This window comes from Falco biarmicus, chromosome 4 (assembly GCF_023638135.1).
Source record: "Falco biarmicus isolate bFalBia1 chromosome 4, bFalBia1.pri, whole genome shotgun sequence".
NCBI classification, from domain to species: Eukaryota; Metazoa; Chordata; class Aves; order Falconiformes; family Falconidae; genus Falco; species Falco biarmicus.
Genome location: NC_079291.1, coordinates 52,835,157 through 52,854,869, shown reverse-complemented (window position 1 = coordinate 52,854,869; position 19,713 = coordinate 52,835,157).

Below are 19,713 nucleotides of genomic sequence, written 5' to 3'. Positions count from 1 at the left end.
ATTCAGAGTCTTCCTACAATTCAAGGAATCACTGCTGCCTCTTGTAAAAGTGCCAGGCACTGCTATTTCCATCAACATCTTCCTTTTGTCACATACCTACCCCAAAAATCCATCAAATTAACAGGTAAGACTGAATGGTGAGAAAATTCTTCTTTCAACTCAGCATTTGCAAAATATTTGTTATTCATCACCAATTAAATCCTCTCTCTTAACCCACTTCACCTCCTAGTCTATGGCCAAGGAGAGCTCAAGAGGACCTAAGGAGCATCCCACGCTCCTCCCTTCCTGACCAAAGTGAAAGGCTTACTACAGCTATGGTCCTCCCCACGGAACAGCAGCCAGCCCACCTGGGCTAATTAACTAGGTGGCTATGATTATTCTGGTAGCTCATAATTATTCACAGCCCAGGACCTCTGCTCCCAGCCATGCGCCGGTAGAGCAGCGTGAGCAGGAAAAAATCCCATACCCAGGGTTCAACCTGAACAGAAGATTCTCCAGAAAGTGAAGATCAGCAGAAAGGAGCAAGTCATTGTACCAATGCTAAAACTTTTATGCGCAGCTTCTTCCTCCCCATGTGGGTTTGAGGCAGGCAGAAAGGGAGAGGAGGAAGAGCTGTGTTTGAATTACTGGCCGTACGAACAAGACTGATCTGCACAATGACAGCACAAAATGGACAATCTGAATAAAACTTTCAGATCGAGATCATATAAAATCTATATGGTCAAAACAGATAAATACAGAATTAATGGAAAGGGCTTTTATGAAGTGCTCAGCTGCAAACTCACAGAACTGAGCAAAATATGAGAGGGCTTTATAATCCCTTTTTCTCCTTTGTACTTTTCAGGTCACCGTGGCTTGCAAAAATCAAGTTGTATTTCTTCTGCTTTGCTTCCTGTAAAATCAATAACAACAATCAATTAAAACTTGTTTTGTGCCAGCAGGCTATTGTTTGTGATAATAACGCAGGGAGCTGAAAGGAGATTGCTTTATTTCCTTGACCTCCTCAGCACCCAGATAAATACGGTGTCTGTTCCATCTACAACTTGAAACCACAACCCTGTCCCTGGGTTGGTTTTTAAATTATACGAAAGAAGATTAGACGCTCTCACACACTGCAAACAGTTTGAAGTATCTGTTTTCAGTATCACCGTAACTGGCTGGGAGATAACATCTAATTTATGCCTAATTCAGCAAAAATTCCCAGTATCAGGCTCAGCCCAGGTTTTATGTTGATTTGAATCTTCTGTGATCCCGCTGACTTTGGTCAGTTTTCATCGAATGGAAGAGGAAAGAGTAAAGGAAAAGACCTGGCAATGAGAAATCTTTCACAACTCATATCAACAGGGAGCTGTGTTCATCTCACAGCATCCAGGATCTCTGCTATGTCCTCCTGGTACCATGTACTGGCTATGCAAATATATACACACACAAACACACACAGATGTTTATAGACACATACATATATAGATGTATACATATGTAGTTGTATGGAGAGAGACAAAGAGGCAGATGCAGGGAGGGGCCTAGCAGTGAAATTCTCTTACATCTCTAGTCAGTACAAAACTCAGTCCTGAACATTTTCATTCGTTCATTTTCCCAAGAGCCCTGAACAAAGGGCCAGGCATTGCACAAATGATGGAGCAGCCCTTTCCTCAACAGCTGGTACTTTAAACATACATGGAAAGCAGGCAACAAACTGCAGGAAGAGCAGAGAAAAGAGGATGAGGTTAACAGCAAGATTAACTACAAGCCAGCTACGCACACAGCTTTTCTCTGTGTGTGTGTGTGTGTGTGTGTGCATTAGATCTGAAAACAAAGTTAGAAGGGTTTGTCAACTGGAGATGGGCAAGTTATGCAACTATGTGAGCATGAGCATGCCTGCCTGCTCAGAAAGGAGATTAGGGACTTGAGTACACTTTTATACCTACTAAATAATTAGTATCAAATAACCAAGTCCACTGCACTTTCCCTCTAAATAGCAAAATGTGATTGTTTGTGAATTTAGACATGAAGGCTGGGAGTTTTAAAGGGCCCTGACAGTGTTAGACACGCAACCCCCAACAGCTTTCCTTGAGATGTGGCTGTGTGTTACCAAAGTGGATCCACATAGGCTTACACTGCTTTTACACGCTCACCAAGGAGGCGTTACACCTATTCTGCCCAGGGAGACTCTCCTCCCCACTCCCCAGAGCCTGTCCTTACAGCCTGGTGAAAAGCAGCCCAAAAACGTCTCCCCAAAGCCCAGCCCTTGCCAGCCCTGCAGCTCTGAGGGTTGGTGGACACTGGCCACAGGACAACCACTTCAACGATATTCCTTTCAGAATGACTTGATGCTTGCCCTTTCTTACCACCCCCACACCCCCCCAAAACTAAATTCACATAATATTTTGTCCTATAATACTAGGGAAAAGAACAACCCCTGTGTTCTACCAAGGTCTGATGTTCAAAGGGTTAAACCTAGGAAAAAAACTAGAAAAAATAAACTGGAAAAATTGGAAGCAGAGTTGAAGAGACATATGCCATCAAAATGCATTGTCGGTATCTTTTTGACACGTTTAGCTCCATTAACAGCTATTATTTGCTGGCACGGCACCCTTAAGCTGTTTAGTACCGGGGTAGATCCCAGCACACATCGCACTGTCCAAACGCAGCCATGGTCCAAAACAACCTCATCGCCCTTCACCTGCATCACTCCCTCCCTCGTCCCACCACGTACGCAGGGTTACAATTCAACACAAGTGAACTTCCATCTCATTTTTCTTACAAATTTTTCAGCAAGTATTGCTTTGCTTGATGTCCTGAGGACTGCAAAATTCTTCTGATCACAGATTCACTCTCTTTGCTTCCCCACTCCAGGCTGCCTGCACTGGGAGGGTGCCTGAAGCTGATGCAAGGAGAAAGAGCGCTCCTTTCTAGCACATGTCCATATTTCTCTACTTATTGATTGCACATTGCACAGTGCCTTTGGTTTAATAAACTTCGTGAATGTCCCAAGAAAAAAATGAATAATCAACACCTCCATAACACCACTGTATTCAGCTGGCCTCCAGCAGTGGTTGGGAGCTCACCATAATCCATAGATGTAACGAACCACAGAGCAGAGAACGGACGGTTTATCACCATTTCCAGACACACTCTTAAACAGCCTGATTTTATTATACTTCCAGTGTTCATATGGTGAATCAAAGTGCTTTCAAAGAAACAAGAGTTACCCAATTAACCAGAATGAGAGAGCAGGAAAAAACACGGTAGATAGGAAAACAGCCTTGCTCCCGACTCCAGAGCTGTTAAAAAAGTCTGGGTGAACATTTGTATTTTTCCCTACTGTTCTTAACCTCCAAACTGAGGAAATTAGGGCTGGTATATATTCTTGGAGCCAAAGTCATCCTTCTTGGATGATTCCTTGACACTGTATTCCAGTATCACCCCTGCTATTTTATATAGCTGCCAAAACTTTCAGGGTCTTCCTGGGTGAGCCCCTAAGCAGAGCAGAGGCAGGGATAACCTGGAAGGAAAGCTTGTGAAGCTCAGACGTGGTAGACATCAGCAGACAGTTGTGGGCAACAACCTGGGTGGCTCCTGGATGGTGCTCCTGAGGGCTGACATTTATCAAACTAAGATCAGGAGTGCACAGGCCAGGCTGAACCCCACCTTTAGGGAGTGCTTTTTACAAAGACAAAAATATGCATTTTCCCAGCCTTTTAAGGTATCACAGACCATGAAGAACTGGGAAAAAAACCCAACTGCTATACCCCATCATTCTTAAAATCCTCTTGACTGACTGGCTCATCTACGCTATCTCTCTAATACCTCCTTTTCTTTCAATTTTGCTTTATTTTTATAATTGGTGGAAATGCTTTCTGCATGGATGCATAACAAATATCCTCATCCCCACTTCACTCATATGTTCTCCTGGCAGAAGTCCCAGGCATGGGAATATTAAGCCATCAAGCAGGTAACAGTATTGGTTTAGGACTCAGGGTCCTTGCAAGAACTTGTGCTGGGTGTATTTGAAACATTAACAGAAAAATCACTGGGAGAAAAGTTCCTGTAACCGAAACCCCATTTGACTCTCAAAAATCCATCAGAGCTGGGGACAAGTTGTTGTCAGGGGATGATGAGGGATTTTTTTCCAATGTTTATCCTTTCTTCCTTTTCCTGTCTTTTACTAGAATATGCTAACACCTTGCAAAAATCTTTCTTTGCTCACATTTTCTGATCTGTTAAATAGCCTGGGCACCTTTTAAGCTTTGGCTTTGTGTTAGGTTCATTGTATAACTCTGTTTCTCCAAGTTTTATTAATGATAAACATATTTCTAAATCATTCCTATTATATTTTTGTGAGGAAAGCTGTTCTGTTCAGGTCCTTTATTTGCACCGTTTAACTTACCTGCTTTTCAGTGTATTTAAATCATGCTACAAATATTTTTAAACAGACTTTCATTTGCCACAATTACATTTCTGAGAACTGGAGTATGTTTATGTCTGCCACATTAATTCCATAAAAGCTTGCAAACACATGTCTCCTCCTTGGAGTGAAAAATACAAGCCTACCATCTTCCACAGATTCTGCAATCACGGCTCACCAGTCTCTTTCCATCTGATCACAAATCAAGCATGCAGTGCTCCCAAAATAACAGTGTGTTTGATACATCACCTTTTCACCATGAAAAATATTATGGATACTGCCAAGCAAAGTTACCAAAACAGTATGTGACTTTGGGTGCTTTTTATTTGGGCGCACAAGCTCAGAGGCCTGAAAACAGTGTGATATACAAACTCCAACATGTATACCATTCTCCTGTTATTTTAGAGCATTCATTGATACTAATTCTCAGCACTTCTGTGGATATGTTTGTTTCTTTTCAAAAATTTTAAGTTGCAAGCTCAGCATATAAAGCATCTTTCCTTTTCTGCCATTTTTGAAAGCTTTTTCCCTCATATCTTTTTCAGCTCATAAAAATTTGTGTTGCTGTTGGTTGTTAGGCATTTTCTTCTACTTTTCCTGTACTTTGGTGTGTTAAGGAAGCAATGTTTATCCAGTTCCTCATAACCACTAAAGATGCTGGAAAATTTCAATCTTATCTGCAAGTGGTGCAGAGCCTCCAAAATGTAAAGTTCCTAAATGCCTTGAGGAAAGTGGGCAATCGCCCCGAGGGCAGGTACTTGAATGACTCTTTTGCTCCCACTGTGTGAAAGGACATAGCACAATTATGTTGGTGGAAAATCCAAAAGAAGGGAGGCATTACAAATGCTCCAGTGAAGAAAAAGCTCCAGTTTCGCTTGTATAAGCTGAGAGATGGGGCTGTCCATTGAAAAAAAATAAAAAATAAAAAATTAGACCTTATAAATTCTGCTGTTGGTGGAACTACTTCTTTCTCATTACTGGCTCCTCATTAGCTCATTTATATGTGATTGGCACAACCTTTTCTAGAAGACTGTCCACTTGTATTCCCCAAACATACCCAGACAACAAGAACGGAAATGCCTCTGTCTTGGTCCAGAGGTTTGATACACATTCTGCCTTGTCTCTGTAGATCAGGATTTACAACCTTACTGAGAGAAGCAGTACTTCCAACAAGTCAAAGTAATAGGCATGATAGATTTATAAATTATAAAGCACAAAAATAATAAATGTGTGCAGCTTTTTGAGTTGAGATTTCTCTTTCTTCTTTGGTTTTTGGTGTGGTTGGGGTTTTTTTGCCTATCATAGAGCTATATCATCTATATTGTATAGCATATTCTATATTCACAAACCCACAATTTATTCTAAGTCTTGAAGAAATACCCAGTCCACACTTGGCATGCCCACAGACTGAAAGTGGCGTTAAACCTGCTCACCACAATACCAAAGTTTTAAAATCTGAATTTAAGAAAAAACTGAAGTCTTTAAGAACTTTAAGAAACAGCTGTTTTGTTATTCACTCATGTCACAGGCTGCTCCAAATGTCAGTACATGAGAGGTTGCATCAGCTCCAGCTTTCTCCATTGATTTTGCATATGTGACTGTTCATATTTGTATAGTACACTCGCCTATGAACTGCATGCACAGTAAATAAGTGGCACACTTCAGTGGTGCCCAAGAACTATGGACATTGATCCTGGGTCAGAACTACCAATCTTCTGCTGTAGGAGAAAGATTGGCATCCTCAGAAGTAAAAGTGTTAAAGGATGCAGCATCACAGGACTGGTGGCTGGGCTCCACGCTCACTTTCTACCTTAGGATTACTGTGTCACATTTCGAACACAGGTATGGTGCCCCAAAAAGTCCTGTGTTTGCGAGGCAAAATGGAATCACACTTCTAAGTTTTATACTGCTTCTTTACATATATTTTCTTATTATAACATTTATATTTTGGGGTTTTTTTTCTTTTCTTAGCTTCCATTGTTTTGACTTATTACCTTTGGAATTTATTTGTTACCTTGTTAATCCTGTTTCACCATTTCTTTCTTACATCTCACCCTTTTCCTTCTTGGAAAAGGTTTGTAATTTTCAAACACATACAAACACACACACACACTTCGGTGCAGCGCAAAGCAATGGCAGACTTCTCCTTGATTACTTGCCTGAATGGTGTCAGCAAAGAAAAAACAGATGTTGGAGGCACAGCTCTTAAAGGCCAAACAGGCCAAATTAAAGGAAAATGAAAAGATGTTAGGTAAATTCACTCATTCTTCAAACAAACTCATATTCCCTATCTAGGTTCTAAAAAAAATTGCCGTTCCTGCAACAGAAATATTCAGGAGTGTTTATGGTCTGCCAGATGATTGGAGTGTAATAAATGTAATTTTGCAAGCTTGTAAAATATCTTGACATTGCCTTAAAGAAACCACAATACACTATCTGGTTGGACTGCTTTATTTCCATTTCTATACTTCATTAAACCAGTACGCAGAAGATGCAGAAGCAAAACAAGAGAAGTTTTCCTATTGCAACACTAGAAATAACTGAAAACAGCTTAAAAATAAATTCTGTTGTAGGTGACAGTCCATTAAAACCCAGTGTATACCTCTTTAAGCTTTGCTACAAGCCAGATCCTTATCACAGATGCAGGCAGAGTGCCCATTTACTTCAATGGGAGCCGCATGCTCATATTCTGAAACAGAATTTGGTCTGCTGTGTTCATTAAGGGCTTCTGAACTTAAGATGTTACTTTGACGTTCCAGAAAAGACCTGTAGTACAGATAAGCTTCTGTTGATTCTTGGTGAAGCTCCCTCTATTGCTGTTTCAGGGCAAGTCCCAACACTGTGCCTGCTAGTGTTCCCCTCAAGCATGACATGCACCTACAGAATAATGAAGACATTGAACTTTTTGATTGACAGAGCCTTATAGAAATGATGCACAGAAAAGAACAATTATTGCAACATCGTGGCAAACCCCGTCTTGGATTGAAATTCCCTTTTCATATGCGGGCTGAGGAGCATGCCAGGTTTCTACTTGATTTATAAATGGCTATTGCAGGTACACAAACACGCACGATGTCCTAGGAAGTTAAGCGATACAACTTCAGACTCAAGAGCCTCAGCAGTGCGTGCTGCTGGCAGCTCCCCAGATGTTCAGTCAGTGGCTGGAACTGTGGCAACAGCTGCCTGCACCTCTTGTCCACCTTCACCCACCCAAGGACAGGCTCTGTCATCGGGTGGAACACAGATCTGGCTGCTAGGTCCTCTCCAGCTTTGGGCCACCCCACAGCCTTGTGTCTCATGGAAGAATCTGGCCTCAGGAACCCCATCAGTAACCTCTCCTCTTCTCTTCCCAAGCCCGCCTTGGATGACCTTCCCATTATGAGAAGGGCTTCATCCCTAAGAGAGCATTTCCATAGAAACTGAAATACTGTCAAGGTTTAGGAACAAATAAAAGGATCAAGTAATTTTCCATGTTTGTCAACTTTGGCACAATTTGCACTGTTCCAATCAATGCTGATCTTGTTCTCTAAAAAGAAGTGGGTTTTTTTTCTAAGCAGAGGTACTAAATTTGTTCTCGTGCCCTAATTTATAAAGGCTTTGCATTGTCTCTCTTCTAGCTTTATCTGGGTTATCACAACACCTCTCTCTTCCTCTCCCCACCCCACTATCCTGGATAAGGGAGATTTTTTTTTACACTTGGGATTTCTGCACAGATTATGAATCTCAGACACTGGCACTGGCACAGTCTGAGCTACCCACAGGGCTCTTCTGCCACCAGCAGACCGCAGCAGCTATAGACAACTGCCATTGTTTACACCCTGGCACATCAGCTTCAGCTGAAATCAATGGTATGCAACACCTGATCTACAGAGGCAGCTGCCAAGAAGCTGGTACGTGGGCATCTTTGCCAGCCTTCATCCAAGGAGGGTGACCTCCAAAAGAAGAAAAAGTTGGGCAGCAGGAACTGGTGACTTTCTAGTTCTGGTGCATTTCAAGGAGCTTTCTGATGTAAATCACCCATCTAGCTCTGAACGTCTGGGTGTCTCCTCTGCCCCTCCATTAGTCCCTCAGGGAACAGGCAGAGCCAGTGGACAGAGGGTGCTACTTGTCCTTGCGGTTCAGGCCAGCAGAGCTTCAGAGCCCCCATCTAACACATCACCTCCAACACACACCAGAGGGGAAACCACACATTTAAAAGGGAGAGAAAGTACAATAGTCCTACTACTCAGAAGCAGAACGAGCAGATCACATCTCCCTATCCAACCTCCTTGGCTCACTGTCTTTGAAGATGCTGCAGTGCAAATGATCCTGTTCATGAAGCGTGAGACACCACTCCAGTCCTCAGCTGTGTGGGTGAACCAGCACAGCCCTCTAGGTTAAAACAACAAACGCGCACTCTAGCTATGGTGAGCCCTATCTCGGCACAATTATGCATCTATCTAGGAATTTGTTTCATCCCCATGCCAGAGATTCAACCTCTGCAGAGAGCAAACCTGCAGCAGCAGAATTTTTCCAATGCTAGGTGCTGAATGACACAATAAAATAAAAATTATCTCTTTCATTTCCCATAGCACCTTCTCTGGAGAGCCTGACATGAGAAGAATACACCTTATTATACCTCTGCGGTTTGTAATCCAGGAGATCAGCCTTTACACATGTGGAGAAAAAGAGCTATGCAGAGCTCAAAGGATTTCACTAAGACTAAACAAAAAGTTTATGATGGAGGCAGGAGGGAGACACAGCGTTGCAGAGTCCTTTTCTGTCTTCTAGTCTCTATATTATTCTTATTGTACAGTCCTGCTCTCCACAGATCCTGCTGCTCCTTCACCAGAGAAAGGAAATAGCTGTTTATATTTTTACACCATATCCCAGGCAGAGGCAACGAAAATGGACATCAGATTAATGTTTTAGCTGCAGTTTGACAATGGACTCATTAAAATGAAACGGCCTCGCAGATTTGGATTATAAACAAAGCAATTAACAACGACAAAAATTTGCAACTTATTAAAAATATTTTGGGAGCCAGGCCCTCAGCGATATCTCAGAAGGTCACCTCAGAAGGGCATACCAGCTGCTATCAGACCAGCCTGTGGCTCCTTGGCTCTGGTCAGTGTCAAATCCATCCCCCAGTGCCCACCCCAAAGCAGCTCTTGAGTCAATCCATGTATTTCCAGCTCCCAATTAATTAATTCGGCAGCTGGCTGACACCACACCCTCCTTTCCTGGCCACACTCATTATGCTGGACCCAGGGGGAGAGCAGGGCTGCAGATGCTGTTGCACTCTTTTATTTCTGGCATACGCCTGGAGTGCCGTGCTGGCTCACTCGTGCGGGGGACGCTCCCACCCCAGGGCCAAGACGATTTCAGCCAGCCCTGGGAAAGGTCAGGAGAAGAAGCCCTGACACATGCAGACCTGGCGATCATCTCTGTCCCAACCTCCAAAACCAAAGTAGGGGGGGATTCACTAATTTTCCACAGTCCTGTTGCCTCTCTGCACCTCGCTCTTGGGCTCTCCGGGCTGTCACGGTTCCCCATGCACCCGTCGGAACAGGGCGGGAGCAGCACCTGGCACATGGCTCCGAAATCTGCGTTCACCCAGGTGCACCCAACCTGGAAGGTTCCTGGCAGGCAGCGATAGCGATCATAGCCAGGCTTTTGCTTCAAATAGTTTTTAAGTATTTTAAAACCAGGACTTGAAATAGCGATGCCTGGACTCGGGTTCTGGCCAGTCCTTACCCATCACCTGTGGTTTTAAGAAATGCCAGCTCTGTGGCTGGGAGTCATGGACATGTGGCTTATTGTACACGTAGTTCTTTCAGCATCCAGCAACAATGCAGCTTACTGTATTTACTCCTCTTCTTTTTTCACTTTTTTTTTTCCTACAACCATTTGTCAAAATCTCACTCCTCTGTAAGAGCTTTGGATGCTCTGGCACAGCTCCAGTTACCACTTCAAGTATGAACTTACAGGTTATGGTACTCTAAAAGCTCTGCCATATACTCCTAAGTGCATATCATATACTCAGATATATAATTTGTTATATTATTTGCCTCACCTCTATATCCTCTATCAAGGATTCTCTTGAAAACTTTAACATGCCAGTGACTTTCATTTCGATGTATTTTCAAAGGATGCCAGTAATTCTCTGAGGCTGGAAATAATGCTGGAATGGCAGCGTGCTCCCTCCACAAAGGAGCAGCAAGTCAGTCAGCTCATAATAAATTTTGTAGTGTAATAGTCAGATAATAGAGATACTACAGTACATGCTTTTGTTTTAAGAAGTTTTGAATTTCTAGATAGCTATGTAATGCCCAAAAGTTCCTTATGTTTTAATCACAATACAGAACAGTATGTCTATTTACCTTAATTATTCATGTTGAGGTTGTCAAGGTTCTCTGTCTTTGTGTTCCCATCTTATTAACTCATCAAGCATCAAAGTTTGGAGGTTTTTTTTTAGCTTGTGTTCTGAATATATTACAGTTGGCATCACACCATCAAACACTTTGGCAGCCAAACAAATAGCTTTACATGAAATCCAACATAATCGTGGGTTATTGAAATATGTTTCCTGTACATGCCTGGAATTCCCCTCATTAGCAGAGTATTTTCTAATCTGTACAAAATGTATCGTGCCAAAACCATGATGCATTTTTCCTCTTGTCCACCCAGGGCAGTCAACCATTTTGCTCCATCAGTTTTGGAGAGCCACCCATAACATGAAGGGAAATGAATCACTCAGAATCACTGAACGTATGATTTTTTGTCCCATTGACTTCATACAGACATTACTCAGCCAAAAGTCTTTCACAGGGTAACCCAAAGAAATTACACTTGATAAAACACTACATATAGCCACCTTTGGGGTTTTACGAGGCTGCTTTGCCAGCCAAAACTACAACTCCCAGCATGCCACTTTGCAGCTCACACCAGCACATGTGGGGGTTTTTGTTTTGGTTTTTTTTTTAGATGAATTGTATTTTGGGAAATGTAGTTCTGACCAGCTATGCACTTCCCTTCCACTTCAAGAGAAAAAGTTGGTGTGAGACAAGTTAGACCTTAATTGTGGGACAGCTTACCAATGCAGCCCTCCACTGGTAAATGCACAAGAAATTCCTTTGTGAAAACAATTTAAAAAAATACACTTTTCCTTTCCAGTTAGCACAGAAAATGTCTGTCTTGGACACACTTCCATTATTGATACTGGAGAAAATTTCAACTATATAATCATTACTCTGTACTTCATTACTCACTGTGGACCTAAATTCCTAGGCAGAAGTAGCTCCAGCTTAAAAGCTTTCTGTGGTTTTCAGCACAGAAACAGGAAAAAAAAAATATCAACCACATGCCCTTGGTGACCAATCATGCAGAATAAACAGCAGAAACTGATAAACTGATTTCAAGGTAAGTGCAGCCCATTGGCTAGAATGTATTCAAATAAATCTTTCCATATAATGAACAAATGTTGAAGGTCAAAACCTGTGTGCAGATAACTCACAAATGGCAAAAGAGACTGAACCGTACAATAAGGTGTTCATTACAAATAAACCATCTCCTTTATTTATTAGATAAAGGTCTTCTAATAAAACATGTCATAAGTCTCCAAAATAAGAGAAACAGTCTGTGAAAATGAAGAGAAAAAAACTTTTCTTCTGTTGTGGTGAACACTACTGAAGTTCAAAAATATAATACACTTTGCAAAACCGGGTTTCCCTTCGTACATTAATTTTAACATTTTGAAACTGTGGACTAGTTTTTGAATATGCTGACCTAGAGTATTAGCTTGCATAATCCAGTTGATTTTAGCACTGATTTATGGTCTCAATTATGGAGTTCTAAATCAATCTAGAAATTAACGTTTCAGTCTAAACACCCTTTCACATTCTCCACAATATAACTTGTCACCATTAATCTCCAGCCTTGATGTTAAACATCTCCTTGCTATCAAACTGTAAGTACAACATGGACTATATTTTCTGTACTGCTGGAAAGAATGATTGAAGACTGAATTGATTGAAAATCTTGATTTATCTTGTCTACAATTTTCAGTAGTGTGCTGTGATTTATATACCAGAGAAGGTTCTTTGATTAGCTTGCCATAGCCTAGAAAGGCTAAACATTATGGGCATTAAAATTTCAACACAAATGTTCTCTCTGCAGTAAGCACAATACTGACATCTTATGCCTATCAATCCGTGTATTAACTGAAGTTCTGACACTTCTCAGTAGAGATTTACCTCCACAGCTTTGAGGTTTGAGCAATCAATATATAACCTACTTTGATGCAATCCACACACCAAACTACATTAAAATAACATTAGGGCTTACTTTAAGCTGACAACAGCCAGGAAATGCAGAGTTAAAGGCAAAACCTCTACCTTTATCCAATCATGACATAATTTCAGATGCTGTAAGAAACGTGTGGGTTTGTGCCACAGGAACCAGCTAGAGCATGACTGAAGTGCCTTAGTTTTCTAGGCTTTAGCTGTTACGGAGCTGGTCCAATTGTTTTCAACCAACTTTAACAGACTCTTTTATAATCCATAAAGGAAAGAGATCGGTAACGTCCTCTTGTACAACAGACATCTGCCAGAGGAAGGACTCCAGCTCTGCGTTTGCTCCTTCCTTACACAGGGCTTTGCAGAGTGGCAGCTGGGACCCCTCCGCTTCCCCCTGCTGTGGCTTCCTGACAGCCCAGCCCAGGAAAGACTCTGGATACCCTTCCTTACAGCCACCACAGAAGAACTGACATTCAGTCATTTCAGTGTCCTAAGAAATACAAATGCACCCTGTGAAATAATCACAGTGCATGAAAATGTTGGGTTTAAAGAACATGTGATTAGACATCCAAGGAATATGCCGGGTTTGGCAAACATATGCCAACTCCATTTATTTGAAATCTGAAGTGGTTTTCTTTGTACACAACTTTTCTAGCATATAAGTTCCACCAGTTCCACAGAAGTGGGTGAAAACCTCCACTTTCCCCTCAGGGGCAGAGAGTTACCTGTGTGGGCCAGGTACACAGGGCATCCATCTCACCCAGAGATCACCCAGAGCTTTGCCATGTAACTCCTCCAAATAGGTGAACTGTATTTCCCCCCTCCCTTGTCCACAAAGAGCCTATTCTGTCATGACTTTAGGATTGTTCATAACCTTCTAGTTTCGGATATACAATTTGCTTAAACATTAACAGCAAGACACACTGTGAGGTAAGAAACACACCAACAGAAGTTTATTGATAGAGGTATCACCTTCTCTCTCAAGCCCCAGGATGCTTTCCAAGCAGGACGCCCTGCTCAGCCCAGAAGGACCTTTTCTGCAAAACTGAGAAGCTGTTGAGTGGAATAGTTATATTTATTGCACCTTAGCACAGGGAAAAGAAGACAAATGTAGAAAAAAAAGACCACAAGACTCTCTGTAAGGTTTGACATGGTTGAACTCTATGATAAAGGTCTTGTCCAACCTAAATGATACTATGACTCTAATTAATAAAGTTGAATTCAGCCAGGGAAGCTGGGTTTGTCTATGGTGAAAATGTCTAGTGCCACTTGTGTTTTCAACAGGTTCTGACTCGGATCTGCTAGCAGGTACCCAGTGCCACCCTGAGACTATTTAAAAGCGCTAGCTAGAAGTAAGATTAACTCAGGAGGAACAAGGCAATGACAACCATACCTTCGGGCCTCTCAGAAACAACAGGGAAGCAGTATTGTTTCTGCCAGCCCTTGTAGAAACAATGAAGAAAGCCAATTTTCAAGGCCAGTAGATCCCATAAATGGTCCCTAAGTGCCCGACCCCAAAAACACCATTAGGCAAATATAAAGTGTTATTTGTTGAAACCTCAGCTTCTACACTTCTACTTAGTTACTTAGGAGGCTAGATAAGTTTTATGTAATCTGGTGAGGGTGCAGCCATACTTCTAAAGCTGCAAACCAGTCATCACAGTGCATGTTCACGTAGCCAAAATTTTCACTACTGCATGCAGTGAGTGCATGCATGTTCACCTAATAAAACCTGATTTTTTAAAAACTTCCACTCCCAAGTTTCTACAACAACAGAAGGAGATAACTTAGATAATGTATAAGATCAGCATATAACATTTACATAAATTGAAAAAAGATTAATAACTTTTTTGAAGCCTACAAATTCAGATTTATTTTCTTCTTACATTAATGTGTACTTTCTGCTTTCACACTTCACCTGCACTAAAGTTTGAGGAAGATAAATGAAATGATGGATGCTTTTGGCCCAGTATGCATTTGCTTGTGTAACTCAGACCTAATTGCAGGTCTGCACTGGAGTTCTTCAACTCTTTTGTACCGAGCGTGCATAATCAGCAGACTTGGACAATTCTGCTAATACCACAGTTAAATGCCTTGAGCAAACAAACTATTATAATTTTGCACCAATTTGAAAATATCCATTTAAATGTTAAATGAAGAGGAACTAATCAATAAAAACATGCATAGTGTCTCCAGGGAAGTATACTGGAAAAGACAACAATAATCTGCCATTAACATGCAAATAAAGACACAGCAGGAAACAATAACAGTATTGACTTCACTGTAATACTTTAGGAGGAATGTTTTGCTGAAATATGGGCCAAATTCAACTTTTATTTAAATCATTGTAAGCACAGACCATTTTGATTTGACATAGTGGGGAAAGGAACAGAACCTTTAAATGCTGGAGGCATGCAGATGATGCTACTGATGCTGCTGACCAGCCAGGCTGACCATATCCCCTGGGCTGTATTTGGTGTAAGGTGCTGTACAAATGTTTTTGATTAGATTGCCTAAAAAGCTTAGTATCTGAGACTGCGTACAGCCGAGTACAGAATGAAAGGAAGAAGTAACATAATGCACAATCAAAGACTTGAACTGGCCAAGACCCTTTTTTCTCCCCAGTCTACCTAATTATTTTTTATACTAACATAAACACTGCTATGCATCAATAGCTTTCTACTGAAGGCTTGTGAGCTAGTTCCCTGAAAGGTGCACATCAGAAATAGATCTTAAATAAGGGATTAAGTCACAAGAAACAGAGAGATATAGACCAGGATTCTCTGTATGAAAGAAGAGAAAATAAAACTATGGACACGTGGGAAAGTGGACTTGGCTGGCTTCAAAGGAAACTGGAGAAATCACAAGCATGAGCAGGTAGAATGGTCCTGACAGAGGTGTGAAGAAGGTTGAATGCAGAGTTTGAATTTTTTGAAGCAGGAAAGAATAAGCTCTTTGAAGAACAAAAAAGCTGGGAAGGTAGGCAAGAAAGGATTTTGCAGGGGTTGCAACAAAGAAATGGAATGCACAGGAAGAAAGTAAAGAAGCTCATAGTAAATAGAAAAGCAGAGAAGTAGACAAGCTCATAGTAATCGAGATACAGGAAGAAAGGGGATTTTGTTTGAGAACTAGATTCTAGCTGGTTTGACAGCAGTTCATCCTCAAATCCGCAATTCATGAATCCGTTGTGCCGCAGGATAGCACTTGGGTTGCCTCACGCAGCTCAGCTGCAGCTAAGCTACTGCCATGCTATTGCCATCAAAATGAAAAAAAAAGCTCGTTCAGGAGTCAGAATCAACACCTGGAAACTCCCTGTCAATCAATACTGGTTTGCCCTGGGAATATACAGACGCAGTAGCCTGGACCAGTCAGATGTTCCTGAAAGCAAAGATATTTTCATTCACTAAAATGAAAATGCATCTTTTAATTCAAAATTCTATTTTTTCACACTTTGTAGGGCCTCATCTTAGTTCTTGCTGGCAATGGCACAAACTCCCTAGTGTATATTGTGCTGACACTGGAAAAGTGAAAAAACTGCAGTGTACACCTCTGTGTTACACCAGACACCGTCAGTTGCAGGTTGTCATCTGCAGTCTGTAAAGAGCTCACTCCTTGCCTCTCTTGCTGTGCTCCTTTCCTGTCCTGAGAGCCTTTGCTTTGCAAGGGAGGCAGCAACAGTTCAGTCCTTAATCGCCGAGTGGTCCTGTCCTGCAGTTCTTCAAAACTAGCACAGGGGAAGGTCACATTTAAGTGAATGTAATGCCCCAGCACTGCTGTCATGTTGGAACAAACCATTCACCCTGAAGGGACTGAATGCTCGTTCAGCCAGGATGCTCCACCTGAAGGGGTGGGGGGGGGGGAAAGGACTCCAATATGATGAACAACCATTTGCAAAAGGGGCATAAATTCAGTCACCTCCCTGGTTTCTTTTCCCCACTGGCCAGGGGACACAGAGATGCAAGGTAAACCAGCAGTTTCTTTGCCAAAAAATCTTTGCCTTCCTTTAGTCTCAGCTTATGTTCTTCAAGTGCCAACAGTTATCCTTGGGATTCTGTTCTCCAATACTTTGGAAATAGTAATGTGATTACTGTTCATGACAAAACCCAAAGCCTCCTAATTAATCCATTCAGGGTAATATCTTGCCTAATTTTGGAATTATTTGACTTTTCTCTCTGCAGCCAGGTAACTCTGCTAGCAGGCCTGGACATCAGTTAGTGATCCACCTTCTATAGTTCACTAACAAGAACCAGAGCAAATCGGTCCGTCCCTATATGAGAATGTAAAGCAAGTGATGACTCCTTATTTATTTGCACATTTCTTTATAAAAGCTGGCACACACTCCCTTATCATGTCATTAAACAAAATCTCTCTAGTTACACAGTATTTTAGCAATCACCACCTTATTTATCTGTTCGACAAATCTTACTTTAGATGCTCAGCCCAGCTTCTACACCTGATCTCAGGGAAACCTTTAAGTTCAGCCTGAGGAGAAAATATTGAATACTCATCCTATTTATACACTTCGGTGACCACATTAAGGAAAAAAAAAAAAAAAAATCACCTGATGAATCAGAGGAAAGGAGCACTGGCATTGGCCCACGCTCTGATCTCACTCGAGCCAGCCTGCTGCTTGATTAATGAGCTGTGATATCATAGTCTGTGAGGAGGCATACATAAGTGGGAAGAGGAAGAACAGCATCAGACACTGTCAGGCTGTCTCTGTCTAAATCTGGGGAATGGAAAAAAAATAAAAAATGGTACAGGTTCCTATAAAAGAAGGAAAACCATATATCAAGACTGCTGGATTTTTGGAGATTTGTTGTTTGATTTTTTTAATAAAGATATCTGAAACTAGCCCTTTCCCCAAAGTGCTGAAAAATTTTATGAAAGTGCTTTAAACCATTAGTAGTTACTGGAAAAACAAAGGGTATTTTTTAACCTGAAGAAATCATTGCAGCTGACAGCTTTTAAAATTGCTTTGTGTTTTGCTTACAAACCGGCAAAAGGAATATCCATGTTTTCTCGGAGAAAGATGCTTCTCACAGCTATTGAAAATGAAAACAGATGTGCCAGGGGAGAAGGATATTTCAAGGTCACAGCTGGTCAGAGGAGACTCATTTCTGTCTTTTATGATGAATTTCTTAATAATTTTCAAATATGGTATCCAGTACATATTGCTAAAGTTTTCACCTAGCCCTACTGGCCCTTGGAGTTTGCAAAAGACTATGAACAGAAGAGATAAATAATTGCCAGTTAAATCATTGGACTGGGATTCAGGACTGCATTTATTCCTGGGCCTTCCACAGATTTCCTAAATTACTTTGAAGAATTTTTTTCTTCCACATCTCAAAGTTCCAGCTGCAAAACATGGAAAATAGAAGTGTTTTGCACCACATTCTTTAAAGCACACCTAAGGATTACAGATATTTGATGATGTTCATATGATAGTTTCAAGGCCCTCATTAGTGTTCATGTATTAAACCTTCTCACTGTGGTCATGAGCACCTGGGTTCTCCAGCTCCCAATTTCAATGTAACTGGCAAGCAAAGACACATGAAAAGTATGTGGAGAACTACTAGCAAGAACTAACGTGTCCTCAGCATGCAAACTGACTGCTGCTTCAGCCACTTGGGAAATGAAGCTGTCGGACATTGATGATAGCTGGAAGGAATGCACCAAATACCTGGAAAAACAGTGTTTGGAAGCTGGAATTGGGGAAGCAGTTACATGGGCATCTATTTATCTGTCTGTCTGTCTGTCTATCTATCACGTTAAACTAGAACTGGGGAATATGGTGGTAGGGGGGCATCCATACATCCCTGTTGTCAAGCCCTGGGTAGCAGTCAGGAGGAGATGTCTAACAACTGGTCTAGTACAAAATAATCCCTCTCCAAAAATACACTCTGAAACATCTGACAGCCCATAGCTTAGGGGCCTCCTCCAGACGTTCAGCAGGCTTTTCCCACAGTTGTTTTGGCAATCTCTCACCAGAAAGGGACCAAGTTCTGCTACAACAGAAGGATTCAAGTTGGAGAAGAGCCCCTTGTGCAGCAGGGAAGAACCATAGCATTCTTACCTCAGGCTTTACTTCCTAGGATTTTACCACAACTTAGTAAAAAGTAGTTACCTAGAATAAGTTATGGACCCAATGTGAATAAGAAAGGATTTCTTGGATACTTCTTGAAACCCTCAGCAGAAAAAAATGTGTTTGTTAATTAATGTTGTAAGGATATCCTTAAAATCTTGCACACTGTACCCAGCTATGTCTATGAAGAAGACACGGTCTTCCATGGAAGTATGTGGAAACAAAAAAAACAATTGTAGTATGAGGGCTATCATTTTACTTCATATTAGAAAAATGATGGAATTAAACTCCATATGCAAATTAATATAAACACAATAAAGCTCCATAGAAGTCTAGCAGAATAGGTAATATCTTTCCTTAAAACTAACCAGCTTCCAGGGATTGATTTTTACTGTAGAGATTCGAGTTTATAGCACCATATTTCTAAGAGATTCTCTGCACTAGAGTATAATTTAGATGATGGATCCCTCTCAATTACTGTCCATTAGAAGACAGGAAAACATTAAGTTCAAGTGAGTATTATGAGAATTATGGGTTACCCTTTAAGTGAAGAGATTGTAAGTGAAAATTAATTTTTAACATGTTCATTTCTGATGTTGAGTACCATGATTTTGAGCAAAAAGCTTTCCTACAAAGATTATTTTTTTCAAGTAAAAGCATTTTTCATTAAAGAAAAAAACACAGTGCAGCACAGTAAAACAATCTAACTGCAAAGGTCCTCAGACACCAAAAGGGGTAAAGTATTTCACATGACTTCCCTAACTGATTTTAAAGGGACCCTGCACCATAAGGGAGAAGATGGCTGATATATGCTACAGATGTTCTGAGCATGCAGATGTTAAAGGGCTATGAGAGAGCACAAGTATTGCCCAGCACAGGGGTAGCACCTTCAAGAAACACACTGGTGTTGCATGTGCACATTTTTGTGTAATTCAAGTAGAAGC